Source organism: Delphinus delphis, chromosome 15, assembly GCF_949987515.2.
Source record: "Delphinus delphis chromosome 15, mDelDel1.2, whole genome shotgun sequence".
NCBI lineage: Eukaryota > Metazoa > Chordata > Mammalia > Artiodactyla > Delphinidae > Delphinus > Delphinus delphis.
Genome location: NC_082697.1, coordinates 36965359 through 36984609, shown reverse-complemented (window position 1 = coordinate 36984609; position 19251 = coordinate 36965359). Strand labels below are relative to the sequence as shown.

Below are 19251 nucleotides of genomic sequence, written 5' to 3'. Positions count from 1 at the left end.
GCTTCTCTCCAGAACAATAAAATCAGAACTTCTGGGGGTGGGAGACATATCGGTAATTTTTAGTTAGAGCAGTAATCCTCAGACTTTAGCATGCACCAGAGTTATCTGGTGGACTTGTTGAAATATAGATTTCTGAGCCCCAACCTCAGAGATTCTGATTCAGCAAATCTGGGAAAGGCCTAAAAATTTGCCTTTTTAACAAGTACCCAGGTGATGCCAACGCTGCTGGTCTGGGAACCACATTTTAAGAACCCACCGATAGAGACAGACAGAAAGAAGGAGGAAATCCTGTCTGTGATGGTTTCAGTGTAAGGCTGCCTCAAGTGAGGGCTTGATGTGGGTGACTCTTCCATGTCCTTTCTTGAATTCCCTAGTTCTGTGGCTGTTCACACTGGCCCCAAAACCTGGATATTATTTGTATTCAGCTGTGGGGTGCCATATAGTCAGACTCTCAGAATGGTTGGGTAAACATTTTCAAGATATCCTAGGTATTCAACAGTGGGTAGAAACAAACCCATGTTGGGCCAAATAGGTGTTTGAAACCTTATCTTCCCCTGAAGATACCAGGGTATTTCTTGGGAGTCATCTCACATTTGTATTGAGTTTCAGGCCCCAACGACTTCCTTTGGCTGCATCTGCTTGCTAAGAGCTCCCCGCCCCATCCCCACAAAGCTTACTTGAGGGAAAATCTTTTCTCCAATATCAATAAGTTTGGAAGATACTTAGGTGACATTGTCACATATGCCTCTTTTGAAGACTCTCTCTCACTGTCTACTAATAATTGCTAACTTCCCAAAGAAGCCAGGAGAGATTAATTTTCTGTATGAGCTGATTTATGACTGGCCACCTCTGAGAAGATAGCCTGAGTCACTCTCCTTGACTCGTGCTCACTGCAGAATATTCAGGGATAAAAATCTTCTCTTTAATCACAGAAAATGTATGGGCAAACTTCAAGTTCCTCCATGTAAATTCGCAATTAATCTAGAGACTAGATAGGAAAAGCAAATAAAGACCATTTACAGGGCAGCAAAAAGGGATGCCCCAAATATGGGCTTTCTGGCCCTGTTCCCAGGTTGTGACCATGAAGCCTTTGTTTGTCACGTTCCCTTGTTTCCCCAAATAGGGATGAGGCTGACTCTGCTCCAATTATAAGGCCTAAGTAGTTTAAAATTTAAGATGTTTTTGAGAATCCATACAACAGGAGGATAACTATAATATTACTACTACTACTATCATTTATTGAGCATAAGTCACTGTTTTAATGACTGAATCCTGAATTCTTAGAAGTCATTTAGTCCTCCTGATGCCCTTGGGTGATGAATTCAATTACTCCTCCACTTTTCAGGTGGGTGATCTGGGCAAAGAGAGGGAGCTGACTTGAACTCAATCACAGCTGTTAAAGGGGTGAAGCCAGGATTAGAGGCTCAGCAGGCTGACTTTAGGGCTCTTGACCTCATGATGTACTGAACAAAACAAAGCAAATCAAAAACAACCTGACACAGGGATGGACTAGTCTCAGGGAAAGTTTTTTGTTTTGTTTTGTGTTTTGTTTGTTTGTTTTACTGTCAGGTCTGTGGAGAAAGTCGGGGTGGCATATTTATGGAAGGAGGAAGTTTTGTGGGGGTCAAAAGAATTTAGGTGTCTTCAGCTTTGAAACCAGAGCAGGGGAGGTAAAGGGCTCATTAACAATTACAAGTGACCCTTGAACAACATGGATTTTAACTGTGTGGGTACACTTAAACTTGGATTTTTTTTTCACTGAATAATACTACAGTATTACAAGATCCAAAGTTGGGAATTCTCTGGCAATCCAGTGGTTAGGACTCTGCTGGGAATTAAGATCCTGCAAGCCGTGTGGCCAAAAAAAAAAAAAAAAAAAAGAGATCCGAGGTTGGTTGAATTCACAGATACAGAACTGCGAATACAGAAGAAATGTGCATATAGAGGGCTGACTATAAGTTATACTTGGATTTTCAACTGCACAGAGGGTCAGTGCCCCTAACCTTGCTTGTACAAGGGTCAACTTTATAACTTGCCCAATTATTTGTTATAATATTTTTTTTAACCATCTGAACAAAGGCAATGATTTATTGGTGATGGCAATGAATGAAATATTGAAAGTCTTATACACACTACTATATATAAAGTAAATAATGAATAAGGATCTACTGTATAGCACAGGGAACTCTACTCAATACTTTGTAATGGCCTATATGGGAAAATAATCTAAAAGAGTGTATATATATATATATATATATATATATATATATATATATATATGTATGTATGTATGTATAACTGATTCACTGTGCTGTATACCTGAAATTAACACAACATTGTAAATCAATTACATATTTTTTTAATTAAATTAAAAAAAAAAGAAGGTCTCTGGCGAGAATCAAGCAATTATCCAAGAGCTGTAGATCTGATTGCAATATGGTCTTCCAGTGTCTTTTGTACCTTAGTGGCTTTCTCCTTTTTTGCAAACTACTCATTTGAAATCATTCATGTTTGCTGCCTGGACTGGAGTTCCAATAAAAGTAAAATATGAAATTCTAGTTGTTTCTTCTTCACTTGATTGAACTAAATAAATATAGTTATGCTGTTAACATTCTGAAACTTAACATATGAAGTGGGACAATACCATCTTCTTTAATATCATCCTCTGATAGTTCCAGAGCTGGAATTGGTTCACTTCTTTCTGCCTCTTCAAAATCCATAGATAGGGGTAAATTGATAGAAATTTTTACGTATTTCGGACCCTGACCATTATCTGGACCTTGAAATTTCATTGAATAAAGCTTAACAGGCTGATTGAAGACGACAGTAATAAGCAGCTGTCCATCTTAATCAGATTCCAAGAAGGTCATGTCTTTTCATAAACAGTTGTCAAATCCATGCTCCTCACTTTCATTAAGACATTCACAGCCAGATTTGTTAATAAAAAAGCATAAAATCCATATAACCTTTTGGAATATCTGTGTCCTCATTGCTTCCAGGGCTGTTTTCTAAGTGCTGCTCGGTTTTTTCTTCTAGTCCCACAGCATCTGCTCCTTGATACTGATCAACTGTCACTTTGTTTCAAAAAAACAAAAATGTAGGTATTGCTGACATATTGTTGGTGGCAGCTATTCCCTGACACTGATGTACACCTACTTCCAAGGAAACTGCTTGTGGATACTTATTACACATAGAGCTGAATGCTGGGGCAATCCTTAAACACGGTCCACACCCTCGCGTGGTGAATTTGACCATGGTGAGTCTGGAAATCCAGGTCACTCCTGACCCGTTTCACACCCACCACTCTCAGAGAGCCTGGCAGGGCGGCCACAACACCACTGGCTTCAAAACTGAAGGAGGAGAAGGCCCTGGAGAGGAAGGGGGGAGGCTCAGGAAGATCTAGGCCTGGACAAAGGAGGTGGCGACCCTGGTGTCTTCTCCATGGTCCCCCAGTGCCGAGTCAGGCCAGAGAGCGGAGCAGCAGAGGGGGTGGGATGGGAGGGGGAGAGGAAAGATGAGGGAAGAAAAGGCCTATAATTTTATATGATGTAATCATAGATGCATTTATACAATATATAATGTAAGATACAACTAACAACACATTATACGTATGAGATATATAATACACACTATATTGATTATAATGTGTTATACATTTAAAATTATATATAGTTTTTTATATATATTTTATAACATTATTTATATATATACATATATAGTGTGTATATATATATGTATATATATAAATATATATATATTAATTTTTGGAATAGGTTTTGGGATAGTTTTATTAGGCTATTATTCACCTACCACAAAATTCAGTAAAGTCCACAAATCCAAAAAGGGAGTAAATAAAATGGGGCTGATAGAAAACTCTCCTTCTTGGGGTGTCTGCAGATGGCCCATCTGATCAGGAATTTGATTACATGCGTTGATCAACATATGTAACAGAGGACAGGCTATTGAAATGTTTTCTTTCCCAGCTTCTAGCCTACAGGCTAGGTGAGAACAATCATTTTTATTTTTCAAAAGATAAAATTTTAGTTATCAATATTTCTCAATGCCAACTATAATAATTGCATCCAATCTGTTTATTAAATCATTTCAAATTTAGGGCAATATCTCTTTTAATTTTGTGGTTTTAACATTTTTCTTAAAAGGAAAATAAGACAGGATTTAAAAATTCCTGGGCTTGTTTTCTTTGACCACGTCTGACCACATCTGAGTCTGGTTTCTAAGTTCCTAATTGTTTCAATCAGGTTCTCATTCTCCTTAAATTGTCGTTGAGCTGTTGAAGAGGGTTACAATTTCCTCCATATTTATTTGAAATTGAATGGTCAATTAAAATATACACTAACTAACCCCTAAACTGACTGGACTTCTAAGAGATTTTTCAAAATGTATTTAAGGGAAAAGTAAAATAAATGATGCTTGAATGGTTAAAAGCTCTACAATTCTTTAAAAAGCCCATTTTAATTTAGGCTGAAACCCATGCAATGTGAAAAGTGCTACAAAGAACAGAGTGGGGGCAGTGAGGGTGCTTGTGTTCTTCATCCAAGGGAAGGTAGAAATAGTAAAAGCAGAGAGGTGAAGATTAGCGGAGACAAAGAAAGGGATGGTGGCTTCCGATCTGGCACCCTAGCATCTCCTTAGAATTAAATGGATGTGAGGCCCATGAGGGAAGCTTGGCCCCAGCCTCTGGGAAACCAGTCTCACAAAGTACCCTGCACCCAAGAGTAACAGACAATGAGGTGTCTGTCAGAGCCACCTTCCCTCCAAGGACTATGCACATCTGAACAAGGAGCATACAGGGTCCAAACACCATGGGGGGGAGCCCCCCAAATTCTATGCTGCACACAACTTCTTGGACCCTTCTGGGAACTGGGGGTGTGGGAGCAAAGACTCTTCATACTCACTGAGACTGAATCTTCCTCAACCCAAGTGAAAAGAGGACTGAGAGTCAGCTACAATTTAATTTTTTTAGATTGAAGAATAAAGTATTGTGCCATATTTTTAAACATGAGAATTTTTGGCAGCAGAAACAAGCTGACAACTTACGTTAAAAGTTTTCTCTTTGATCTCTGCATTTTTTCACCTCTGGGAAATGTGTCAGACCCAAGCTGACATGGGTAAGGCAGGTACTTTGTTGCTGGAATAAGAAGAGATGATGGAGGCAAATCCACAGTGATGGAAACTCTCCCACTTATATTTAACATGGGCCTTCTGGGTTCCATGCTTTAAGAATGGAGGCACTGTGAAAAGACAAATGGCCCAGAACCCAGGGGTTGTTCAAAAATCACTTTACCTTGTCAGAGACAGCACCAGGGTACAGCTAAGAGAATGAGCTGGGTTCCATCCGAGCTTCACCACTACTGCTGTGTGATCTGAGGAATGTTACTTATCTTCTCTGTGTTTCAATTCCATTATTTGTATATGGGCACAATCATGGAGTAGCCTATAATATTATTGAGATGATTAAATGAGCTAATATATCCATAGCATTTAGAACATTGTCTTGCCCAGGATTAGGGCTCAGTGAATGTTAGTATCATCATCATCAATTTTATCATCATTATTATTACATGGGATTATGTCAGGTGACCAGGGTACTAATTTGACTTTATTCCTTTCCTTTTGCAAAACAAAAAGGACTAAATCAAATGGACTAATATCAGCTATTTCTAAACACATTTTTAGCAGCAGAAATGACTTTTCCTAGACATAAACTTCTAAAGAAGCTAAGCATATATGTATTCATTGATATTCTTTTGATTCTAGTTGCTTAAGTCAACAAGCAAAATAAATTTATGGGCTCAAATTACAAAATAACCTAGGAAGGTCCAGCTTCAAGCATATCTGGATACAGAGGTACAAACAAAGATATCAAGATCAGTTTGTCTGTCTCCTCTCTCCTCTGCTTTCCCTCTTTCTACTCCATTCCCAGGATCCTTGCCTCCTCATCACAGGATGACCACTGGAAGCTCTCAGAGTAACATCCTTTTGATGTCCAAACTAGTGAAGAAGAGTAAACATCTTTCCCCCAGAATTCCCTGTGAAGGTCCTGACATTCACTTTGATTGGCTGGCCTATACCTCATGTCCAAGCCTACAGCAATCATAATGGCCAGAGGAATGTGTTGCACTGATTGGTCACTGGAGTCATATGTCCCACCCCTGAGGCTGGAAAGAAGCCCTGACCCTGAGAACAGAGGAAAGGAAAAGGTTGTTCCCACTAGGCTTGCTCTGCACCCTACCTCCTTGACAGTCCCTTCTCGAAACCCCAAGTGCTCCTAGTTTGAAACTCCTTGTACGTGGGGATCTCTAGCATTCTGCACGTTTGCTAGGATGCAAATCCTATCGAAGCAGTTACTACGGTCAGGGGCCAGAGTAGTGCCCTTGGGGAGGTTCCATTGATTATCAAATCATAGCCTGCAGACAGCTACCAGCTCCAACGTCCCGTGTGGCATTGCTTTGTCTCTGTGTGCCCACATCAGTGCCGCCTACCACAGCCTTGTATCTAGTGGGGTCAGGAGAATCATCTGGGTTCCGTTCTACATCACATTATGAGTGATGCCTCCTCTTCTAGTTATTTACTGCAATGTAACCAACAACCTCAAAACATAGGGTCTTAAGACAATAATCATTTATTAGTGTCTCTCATGGTTCTGGGGTCAGCCAGGCTCCTCTGGGCACATCTGGCTCCCAGCTCTCGGTGGTTACAGTCAGAAAGCAACTAGAGCTAGAGTCATCTTGAAGTTTTCTATGTTCACATGCATGGCATTCCGTGACCTGGGAAGATGGAATAGCTGGGGCTGGAACAGCTGGGGCTCATTGGCCATCTCTCTTCTCTCTCAGTGGCCTCTCCACCTGGTACCTTCAGCACATGGCAGCCTCAGTGTTACTTCTGTTGCACTCCTTAGGTTGAGGCAATGACAAAGCCCACCCGATTTCAAGGGGTGTGAACACAGACCCTACCCCTTAGTGGGAGAGTGTCAAAGGATGCATAGCCCTCTTAAACCATCATATCTCCTGGGAATGGCAGGGGGTCAACATAACATCATGTTTTAGAGTTTATCCTTGGTCATGCTATTCTAATTCAGTCCTGCCCTTGGCAGAAATGAGGTGGGATTATCAGGACATACCAAGAAAAATGGCTTCTTAAACAACTGTGAGCCAGAAGAGAGGCTTAGACACCACACTAAATGCAGCGGTCTGGGCATATTGACCTATTTTGGATAGTTGGGATCCCTTCTAACCCTTGCAGAAATACTGCAATCTTCACCCTAGTGCAGTTTGAGCTTTTGCAATGGAATACAGATAGAACCAAGAAAAACATTCTCTTTTTCACTTACTGATTAAAAGCAGTGAGCCACTCTTGAGAGACAGTGAATACAATTTGATGTTATTATGCAGAGTTTGACCATTGGGGGGAAAATATAATGTTATCTTTAAGGTAGGCTCTGGTTTTAATTGCAAATTTTAGAATGGGGCTTCACATCCAGGATAAGAAGGAAAATACACAAACTGCTGACTGAATCGATGCTCAACACTCTGCTCTCTGTGTCCTCCTCGTCCTTGGGGTGATTACTAAGCATGTAAGCAAAATCAGAAGTCAGGGAGAAAGTAAGAAAGGAATGCATATACATGAGCCTCCAGAGGAAACCATTTCAGGCTGGATTATGGAATCCTGATTCTCAGTGAATTGCAAGAGTGTTTAAGAAAAGATTGCACAGGTGAAAGTGTGAAGCTATTGTCAAAACATGCAAATGTTTTGTCTTCCTTTTAATTTCTGACACCAAGTCAGTCCTAACCCCTTTTATTGGACCTTAAATGTCTCAAAAATAGGGGGCTTCCCTGGTGGCACAGTGGTTGAGAGTCCGCCTGCCGATGCAGGGGATACGGGTTCGTGCCCCGGTCCAGGAAGATCCCACATGCCGCGAAGTGGCTGGGCCCGTGAGCCATGGCCGCTGAGCTTGCGCGTTCGGAGCCTGTGCTCCGCAACGGGACAGGCCACAGCAGTGAGAGGCCCGCGTACCGCAAAAAAACAAAACAAAACAAATGTCTCAAAAATAAAGGAAGAACATAACTTCTCATTATAGAATTGACCTCTTACTGGGAGCTAAGTTCTCCTGAATAAAGAGGTCTAGATAAAATTATTAAACCAAAGCAAAGATGATCTCCAGCCTTCCGCTCCTTAATGTGCTAACATTCGGGTCTGCAAAATCCATTCTCTTCCTAGTGACTCTGGCAGTGCTAACTCTGGGATGCTATGGCCAACTCCTTTCTTCTCAAGGGCCAAGACTCTGTCCAGTTAACAGGCAAATGTTTATAAACCTGGCCATTCAATAGGTATTCAATTTGCATTTTCTGAGCACCAACCACATGCCAGGGGCTGTTCTACATACTTGTTTTACAGAAATGAATAAGCCAGTCATAATTTTGATGTATGAAACTTACAGTTTGGTACCATGTCTTTCTAGAAGAGCAGCCGTGGGAGGGGGGAGTTCTATACATTAATCATAACTACTGTAGAGCCAAGAGGGAGATGAAAAGAGAGTTTTCTAAGCTTTGTAGTTGAATGATGCTCCTCTTCTTTCCCCAGTCCTATACATATTCTCTAGGAAAAGTATGGAGAACCCCAGATGTGGCTGATATAATAGAAGATGTTTTCTGTAAGGCTGAGCTATTAGTTAACTTTCTCCAAGATAGAAAATCACAAATATTGGTTCAAAGTGCATGCATATCATTCCCTATCAACACAAAATTTTGTTTTGGGGAACAGAGCTGGATTTATTAACTTGTGGCTAATGCTGAAGGGAAAAGACCATGATGCTGTTGCTGGTGAAAAAAAATCAATGGGCAGGTGGAGTATGGAACCCATTCAATCAACAAATATTTATTAAGTTCCCAGAGGTCCTAGGGTTATCATGGCAAACAAGACAGAGTGACTCCTCTTGTGAATTTTGTGTTCTGGCTGGGGATACAAATAGTAATGAGTGCAAAAAAAAAATCTATAAAGATAGTGAAGATGATCCAGGACCTCGGAAAAAGAATGGAGGCAAAGATCGAGAAGATGAAAGAAATGTTTAATAAAGACATAGAAGAATGAAGAAAAAGGAAATAGAGATGAACAATACAATAACTGAAATGAAAAACACACTAAAAGGAATCAATAGCGGAATAACTGAGGCAGAAGAACGGATAAGTGACCTGGAAGACAGAATGCTGGAATTCACTGCTGCAGAACAGAATAAAGAAAAAAGCATGAAAAGAAATGAAGACAGCCTAAGAGACCTCTGGAACAACATTAAACGCAACAACATTCACATTATAGGGGTCCCAGAAGGAGAAGAGAGAGAGAAAGGACCCAAGAAAATACTTGAAGAGATTATAGTCTAAAACTTTCCTAACATGGGAAAGGAAATAACCACCCAAGTCCAGGAAGTGCAGAGAGTCCATACAGGATAAACCAAAGGAGAAACATGCCAAGACACATAGTAATCAAATTGGCAAAAATTAAAGACAAAGAAAAATTATTGAAAGCAGCAAGGGGAAAACAACAAATAACATACAAGGGAACTCCCATAAGGTTAACAGCTGATTTCTCAGCAGAAACTCTACAAGCCAGAAGGGAGTGGCATGACATTCTTAAAGTGATGAAAGGGAAGAAACTACACCAACATTACTCTACACGGCAAGGATATCATTCAGATTTGATGGAGGAATCAAAAGCTTTACAGACTAGCAAAAGCTATGAGAGTTCAGTACCACCAAACCAGCTCTACAACAAATGCTAAAGGAACCTCTCTAAGTGGGAAACACAAGAGAAGAAAAGGACCTACAAAAACAAACCCAAAACAATTAAGAAAATGTTCGTGGGAGCATACATATCAATAATTACCTTAAACGTAAATGGATTAAATGCTCCAACCAAAAGACACAGGCTTGCTGAATGGATACAAAAAGAAGACCCATATAAGTGCTGTCTACAAGAGCCCCACTTCAGACCTGGGGACACATACAGACTGAAAGTAAGGGGATGGAAAAAGATATTCCATGCAAATGGAAATCAAAAGAAAGCTGGAGTAGCGATATTCATATCAGATAAAATAGACTTTAAAATATAGAATGTTACAAGAGACAAGGAAGAACACTACATAATTATGAAGGGATCAATCCAAAAAGAAGATTTAACAATTATAAATGTATATGCACCCAACATAGGAGCACCCCAATACATAAGGTAACTGCTAACAGTTATAAAAGAGAAAATTGACAGTAACACAGTAATAGTGGGGAAATTTAACACCTCACCTACACCAATGGACACATACACCAAACAGAAAATTAATAAGGAAGCACAAGCTTTAAATGGCACAATAGATCAGATAGATTTAATTGATATTTACAGGACATTCCATCCAAAAACAGCAGATTACACTTTCTTCTGAAGTGTGCACAGAACATTCTTCAGGATAGATCACATACTGGATCACAAATCAAGCCTCAGTAAATGTAAGAAAATTGAAATCATATCAAACATCTTTTCTGACCACAATGCTATGAGATTAGAAATGAATACAGGGGAAAAAAACTTAAAAACCACAAACACATGGAAGCTAAACAATACGTTACTAAATAACCAAGAGATCACTGAAGACATCAAAGAGGAAATAAAAAATTACCTAGAGACAAATGACAATGAAAACACGACGATCCAAAACCTATGGGATGCAGCAAAAGCAGTTCTAAGAGGGAAGTTTATAGCTATAAAAGCCTACCTCAAGAAACAAGAAAAATCTCAAATAAACAATCTAACCTTGCACCTAAGGGAACTAGAGAAAGAAGAACAAACAAAACCCAAAGTTAGCAGAAGGAAAGAAATCATAAAATCAGAGCAGAAATAAATGAAATACAAACAAAGAGAACAATAGCAAAGATCAATAAAACTAAAAGTGGTTTCTTTGAGAAGATCAACAAAATTGATAAACCATTAGTCAGACTCATCAAGAAAAAGAGGGAGAGGACTCAAATCAATAAAATTAGAAATGAAAAAGGAGAAGTTACGACAGACACCACAGAAATAGAAAGCATCCTAAGAGACTACTACAAGCAACTCTAGGCCAATAAAATGGACAACCTGGAAGAAATGGACAAATTCTTAGAAAAGTATAACCTTCCAAGACTGAACCAGGAAGAAATAGAAAATATGAACAGACCAATCACAAGTAATGAAATTGAAACTGTGATGAAAAATCTTCCAACAAACAAAAGTCCAGGACCAGATGGCTTCACAGGTGAATTCTATCAAACGTTTAGAGAAGAGCTAACACCCATCCTTCTCAAACTCTTCCAAAAAATTGCAGAGGAAGGAACACTCCCAAACTCATTCTATGACGCCACCATCACCCTGATAGCCAAACCAGACAAAGATACTACAAAAAAAGAAAATTACAGACCAATATCACTGATGAATACAGATGCAAAAATCCTCAACAAAATACTAGCAAACAGAATCCAACAACACATTAAAAGGATCATACACCATGATCATGATCAAGTGGGATTTATCCCAGGGATGCAAGGAATCTTCAGTATATGCAAATCAATCAATGTAATGCACCATATTAACAAATTGAAACATAAAAACCATATGGTCATCTCAATAGGTGCAGAAAAAGCTTTTGACAAAATTCAACACCATTTATGCTAAAAACTATCCAGAAAGTGGGCATAGAGGGAAGCTACCTCAAGATAATAAAGGCCATATACAACAAACCCACAGCAAACATCATTCTCAATGGTGAAAAACTGAAAACATTTTCTCTAAGATCAGGAACAAGACAAGGATATCCACTCTCACCACTATTATTCCGCATAGTTATGGAAGTCCTAGCCATGACAATCAGAGAAGCAAAAGAAATAAAAGGAATACAAATTGGAAAAGAAGAAGTAAAATTGTCACTGTTTGCAGATGACATGATACTATACATAGAGAATCCTGAAGATGCCACCAGAAAACTACTAGAGCAAATCAATGAATTTGGTAAAGTTGCAGGATACAAAATTAACGCACAGAAATCTCTTGCATTCCTATATACTAATGATGAAAAATCTGAAAGAGAAATTAAGGAAACACTCCCATTTACCACTGTAACAAAAAGAATAAAATACCTCGGAATAAACCTACCTAGGGAGACAGAAGACCTGTATGCAGAAAACTATAAGATACTGATGAAAGAAATTAAAAATAACACCAACAGATGGAGAGATATACCATGTTTTTGGATTGGAAGAATCAATGTTGTGAAAATGGCTATACTACCCAAAGCAATCTACAGATTCAATGCGATCCCTATCAAATTACCAATGGCATCTTAAATCTTGTATGGAGACAAAAAAGACCCCCAATAACTAAAGCAGTCTTGAGGGAAAAAAGTGGAGCTGGAGGAAACAGACTCCCTGACTTCAGACTATACCACAAAGCTACAGTATTCAAGATGATATGGTACTGGCACAAAAACAGAAATATAGGTCAATGGAACAAATAGAAAGCCCAGAGATAAAACCACATACCTATGGCCAACTAATCTATGACAAAGGAGGCAAGGATATACAATGGAGAAAAGACAGCCTCTTCAATAAGCAGTGTTGGGAAAACTGGACAGCTACATGTAAAAGAATGAAATTAGAACACTCTCTAACACCATACACAAAAATAAACTCAAAATGGATTAGAGACCTAAATGTAAGACAGGACACTATAAAACTCTTAGAGGAAAACATAGGAAGAGCACTCTTTGACATAAATCACAAGATCTTTTTTGACCCACCTCCTAGAGTAATGGAAATAAAAACAAAAATAAACAAATGGGACCTAATGAAACTTAAAGTCTTTTGTACAGCAAAGGAAACCATAAACAAGATGAAAAGACAACCCTCAGAATGGGAGAAAATATTTGCAAATGAATCAACGGACAACGGATTAATGTCAAAAATATATAAACAGCTCATGCAGCACAATATTACAAAAACAAACAACCCAATCCAAAAATGGGCAGAAGACCTAAATAGACATTTCTCCAAAGAAGACATACAAATGGTCAAGAAGCACATGAAAAGCTGCTCAACATCTCTAATTATTAGAGAAATGCAAATCAAAACTACAATGAGGTGTCACCTCACACCAGTTAGAATGGGCATCATCAGAAAATCTACAAACAACAAATGCTGGAGTGGGTGTGAAGAAAAGGAACTCTCTTGCACTGTTGGTGGGAATGTAAATTGATACAGCCACTATGGAGGTTCCTTAAAAAACTAAAAATAGAATTACCATATGATCCAGCAATCCCACTACTGGGCATATACCCAGAGAAAACCATAATTCAAAAAGACACATGCACCCCAATGTGCATTGCAGCACTATTTACAATAGGTCATGGAAGCAACCTAAATGCCCATCAACAGATGAATGGATAAAGAAGATGTGGTACATATATACAATGGAATATTACTCAGCCATAAAAAGGAATGAAATTGGGTCATTTGTAGAGATGTGGATGGATCTAGAGACTGTCATACAGAGTGAAGTAAGTCAGAAAGAGAAAAACAAATATCGTATATTAACGCATATATGTGGAACGTAGAAAAATGGTATAGATGAACCGGTTTGCAGGGCAGAAATTGAGACACAGAGGTAGAGAATAAACGTTCTCTAATGCACACAAAGGGGGGAAAGCGGCAGGGGTGTGGGGATGGTGGTGTGATGAATTGGGAGATTGGGATTGACGTGTATACACTGATGTGTATAAAATGGATGACTAATAAAAAATATAATTAAAATAAATTAAAAAATTAAAATAAATTATACAATTTCAGAATAAGGTGGAAGAGAATGACAGAGATAGGTCATGTTTTAGATAAATTAATCACAGGAGGGTTTTTAAGGAGTTGATATTTAAGCTGGCCCTGACCAATGAGCAGTAATGAGGCATGCAAGGCTCTATGGGAAGATGGTTCCAGGCAGAGAAGACAGCATGGGACTAAGCAAGAGATCCAGTGGGACAGGCCAAAACAGAGCAGTACAAGGAACAGGGTGACTGGTCATAGTACTTACCTAGTTTGTGTTGAGCCACCTGATAGGGGAAAAAAATTTGGAAAGAATTTCTATTTGGAAGGAAATGATCTAGATATTTAAACAGGATTATGTACAGCTCAGAGGCAGAACATTGAGGAAAAATTGATACCATGAAAGCTGGGTAAATTCTTCCTATATAGGTAAAAATCAACCCTTGAGATGTAGGTAAAACTGAGCTGACTGATGAGGTCCAGCAGCTGCTGAGAAGAAATGTGAAGACCTTGAAGCAGGAAGGCTCTGACAAGTTTAACTTTGGAGTCCACCGGCTTTCAGAATTGAGGGTCAGGTGACCTTATTCTATGGGGTGAAGGTAGAAAGTGATTGCTTCCTTCTTTGCTTAAGCTGCCATCCTGGAAATGTTCTAGAAGACTGGATTCTTTATAAGCTTTAGACACAGCACATCAGAATAGAGTTAAATTTTTATAAAGAAGAAAAGGAAAATTACCAATCCAATGCTTTCTGTTCTGCGGTAGCCAGATGAGAATAACCCAAAGTCCTCAAGTGTCCATGGTCCCTCAGGGTCCCATGATAAGGAGAAATCCCAACATCATTTAAGTAATACCCCTACCTGCACCGTGATGCTGACTGTTCTCACTCTTGGCTCGTGAGGTCACTGCAGGGCTTTGTGATTCTGCAGGAGGAAACTGTTGAGTAGACTCGGATGATGGAGACTATGAATCCATAGTAAGTCTTGCTTGCTGCTCTCCGTGTTATGTGGAATGCTTTCAGATTTCTCTTCTCTTTTGGACGCTATGGCCAAAGGGTAGAGTTGACTCTTTTTCCAATGTGTTTTTTGCCATCTTCCCTTTCAGAAATATAATGTCTTATGCTTCCTCTCTGATATTCTAGTCTATTCTCCAAAACTGTGAACTTTTCTTTGAGCACGAATTGCTTTCTGCCTCTCAGGAATGGGGACTACTTCCCACTCTTTGCTCCTATCTCTGGCTGGTACATGGTCTGGCCCAGGGTCTTCTTCCTGTACTTCCACAGACCCCTGTTCTTCTTGGACATCCTGGAAGTGGAGAGGTTCCCTCTTGACCTTCCCATGGAGTAAGGCTTCCAGTAGCATCAGTACAAGGTCAACAAAAGACATACTAACCTTTGAAGCCATAGGCCTGCCTCTTATGATTGATTCCCTTTTATCTCTTGTGTTTCTCATAGTTCTTGTCTACTCAGTCTAGAGACAAAAGTCTGCCTGTTATTGGACTCAAGTAAAATTTACTTCAGCCCCGCCTTGTGGTCCTTAGTCAAACTTAAAGGAAAGTTGGTTTGGCAGATATTAAACTGGCTCACCAAATCTGTTTCCCTTTCTTCCTGGTTACACAGCTAGACCACATTTCCCAGATTCCTCTACAGTTACTTGTGGCCATGTGTCTGAATTCTATCTAGTAGAATGTGGCCCATGAAGATTTCCCATGAGCTATCTTCCACTTTATTTTTTTCCCTATCTATCAGCTAGATGGAGAGGATTCTAAGAACTAAGATGGGGACCCATGAGATGAAGGAGTCTGGGTCTCACCAACCAGGAGAATCCAGTGGACTTTATATGAATTAGAAATATATTTTTGTATTTTGGGGCTACTGAAATTATAGGGGCTATTTTTTTTATAGCAGCTAACATTACTTATCCTAAGTAATACAGTTGGTCACATCCCTTTCACAAGGTACTGTCCCACCCAGACACATACATTCTCCTAAACTCCCCCCAGATCACCAGACCGTATTTTTGGGTCTTTGGCTCACTCCCAAGAGGCATGGAGTCTAATTAAGAACACATGTATAAGAAGCTGAGGGCCCTCTTTCCCACACCAGATCCCTGATAGCTAATATTTAGTGAGCACAGACTGTTAAGAAAAGCAGATTCAATATGAAGCTAATAAAGTTTAAGCTTGGGGCCTCTCACATACATGGAGCTTTCCCAAGGCCTTGAAAAGGGCCTTAGCATGTTCACATATTTAAGTGTTTTCATAAAATCTGCAAATGCAAAATGTTTTAATTTTTTTTTTATTTGTGGGAGGGTATATTTAAATAAACTTCAGGCCCCACCAAATCTAGACACAGCCTCGAGGCTGAGTGTCTAACATATATTTTCAAATGTCATCCTCACAGCCCTGAAATAATAGGTACTATTATTTTATGGAGAAGAAATCTGATGCATGAAGATTTTAAGTCACTTGTCCCAAGTCACGCAGCTCTGATTTTCTGGAACCAGAATTCAGGCACAGGCTCTAAAGCCCAAGCCTGTTGCCACCCTCATGGTGTCTCTAGCCCACCCATGGGTCACATGCATGTGGTCCAGGGAATCAAACCAGGAGGCATGAAGCAATAGCAGCAGTGTTTAGTATATTTCTCTTGGCCCCTCTGAATGACTTCCTTTGGACTCATCCTAATTTCTTCAGTCTCGGATAAGAAGAGCTGGAGAGTTTTTCTTCAGGGCTCCCTTAAAGTGTTCATTTCATACAACAAGAAACACATAGGATTTAGCATCAGAAGGTGTGAGTTTTAGACTAAGGAAACAATGGGACGTAATGGCACAGATTTTGCCAAGAGATTGATGTACGTAGCAGCAAGCAACTGGATCAACGAACAACTATGGACTGTCAAAGGCAGCGGAACAGCTTCAAAGCTCATTGCTACCTCAGCTTCCACATGGTGCAAAATAACTGGAAGACGCGGAGGATAAAGAGGCAGGCTCAGAAAGGGGGTTAAAACGCGTAACTCCAGATGAGCCTTCAGGGCCAGCAATGCCCTGAGGATTGTGGGCGCACACCCAGCTGTTACCTGTGTGGTGGTTTGATCCCCAGCTAATACGCCAGCTGGTGGAGTATTATTTCCTTGTTGACTTTTTTGCTGCCACCTGGGGAGTCTTGGTAACTGTAAACAAAGATTTAGAACACTAATAAAGTGTCGGGCGCCAATGCAGTTTACTCTGTACTAAAATCAAGTAAGCTGTGGATGAGCAGCTGGCATGGGGGATCCCAGCCACAAGGGCTGGTGGGAAGCAGGAGTCCAGGAGCAGGGAGGTGGGGTGAGAGAAAGGGATCTGACTGCTGCAGCCTGTCAGTTCAGAGCCTGACTTGGACTCAGGCACATGGAGTAGATGCTGTTGCATGGGCAGGGCCCCCAGCCCCCGGCTGCTTTCAGTGTTGGCTGCTAAGGGCTCACAGAGGCCTCCTTCCCCAAGAATTGCCCTTAACTGATGCCTAGGAGGTTATACCCCTATACCCCCCACCAGGAGAAGCCTATAGCAATGACTGACTGATGCAGGGGTACAAAAGGCCAGCCCCCTTGCCTTAAGGAGGGGACGATTGTGTCTCCAAAGTCTTTCATGGATCAGGCCAAGTTTAGATTTTGCCAGAACACACATCGTTGCTTGCCTTCTTCCCCTGTCCTGTCTTCTGTCCTCCCTTAGAGGCTTCTCCTAAGCATCCTTCCTCAATATACCCTGGGCACCTGATTTTTCCTGTCCTGGGCTCTGCTTCTGGGGAATCCGACCTAAGACACAATGAGGGTTTTAGGCCCCCAGTTGCCACAGCTAAGCCTGGCAGGAAGTGGGCAGGGCTTTGAAACAGGAAGTTCCCAGAGATGTTCATTTAGGGCACATCCTCCTGCTATGTATATACGTAGGGAATGGCAGGTAGAAATTGAAGACACATTTTGAGAAGCAAGTGTCAGCTCCCGGGAGAAACGAGTCAGCAGAGGATGGATGTCAGGGCCCTAACCTGGAAAGTACAACTGGTGCACATAGCAAGAAAATCAAAGACTATCCCAGTGCTAGAGCCTGGGTCAGCAAAGCCAGGGTAGAAAATGCTATGACTTGTAGGATCCATGGAGGTTCAGGACTCATATGTGGCTCACCAAATCCTTCATCTGTTGGTAGCAAGACCTAGCTACTTAGTAGCCTTGTGAATCTGAGCAAGTTAATTTTCTTTTCTAAACCTCAATTTCTTCATTTGTAAAATGGCATACAGCATGCACTAAAATGGTAAATATTTTATTATATACATATCATTCTAAGCCACAGTGAGTAATGGAATTTTTGCCTGCTACGGGGCAGACCTGGATTTCTACATAGGGCCTACCTGTAGATCCAGACTTGGAAAGCAAAGGAAAACAAAGCTATGGGATAAAATGTAGGGGCTGAAATAATGGCCACATCAACTCGAAAGGCCATGATGTTGCTTGTATGGCTACCCGTGGTCCTGCATCTTAAGGCCCAGAGCTCTGTGGTGCCATTTTTGCATCTTCAGAGCCAGTCTTAAAAGCAAGAGGGAGAGGGAGAGAAAGAGGGAGAGACAGCTGTAAGTCAAGAATCCTCCAGATTTGAATATCACTTATCTAGAACTGGACCCAAGAGGGACTGTTGGGGACAGAAAGTTGGCCAATCAATGGTTATTGACCTCAAGTCTGAAACTGCAAGAGAATTTTTCTCAAGCTTGGCAGACACTACATTCACAATGCCAGATTCCCAGTGCGTAAATCCAACTGGAAATTCCCAAAGACCAGAGCACCAGGAACTCTGAGCCACTCAAATGTTCTTTCCCTAGGATGACTCTCTACTCTCGCTATACTTCTGTACAGAGTTGTATGGTCTTTATTTTAGCAAAGGGTTCCAAGAAGCAGATCTTATGAGAATTCCCATGCAACTTGATTTATTGAGGAAGTTCTCTTGGGAAAAATTGGGTGTGGAAAGCAGGACAGGGAAGGAAAGAAGCCAAGCCAAGTTCTAGCCTCAGCCTTAACCTTCAGGAGAGGTTGGTAATGTAAATTACACCTCAAATTTCGGCCTAACTCCAAGGCAAAAGAGCTGGGCTTTCCTTTTTCCACTCCAGTCAATCATTGGATAGGGACTACTTTTGAGGAACTTCTGTCTCTCAAGCCAACACAATAGCCCCAGGGAGGTTCTCCAAAGAGCATCATAGAGATGGACAATTAGAAGTAAAACACTTAGAAGGCAAGGAAAAGCATACTGAAAAGGTCAAAGGGATCGAAGGGAATCTGAGTGGAACACCATTGGAGATGCTACACACTTACACTTGTTCTTTTCTTTTCTTTTATTTTTTTGCGGTACGCAGGCCTCTCACTGTTGTGGCCTCTCCCGTTGCAGAGCACAGG

The 19251-nt window shown here is 40.5% G+C and overlaps 1 pseudogene; it reads right to left on the bottom strand.

Annotated features, from left to right (window-relative positions):
* Positions 1-2491: 2491 nt before the first annotated feature.
* The window catches only part of LOC132437639 (thioredoxin-like protein 1 pseudogene), a 43177-nt pseudogene continuing 26417 nt past the window's right edge, over positions 2492-19251 (bottom strand).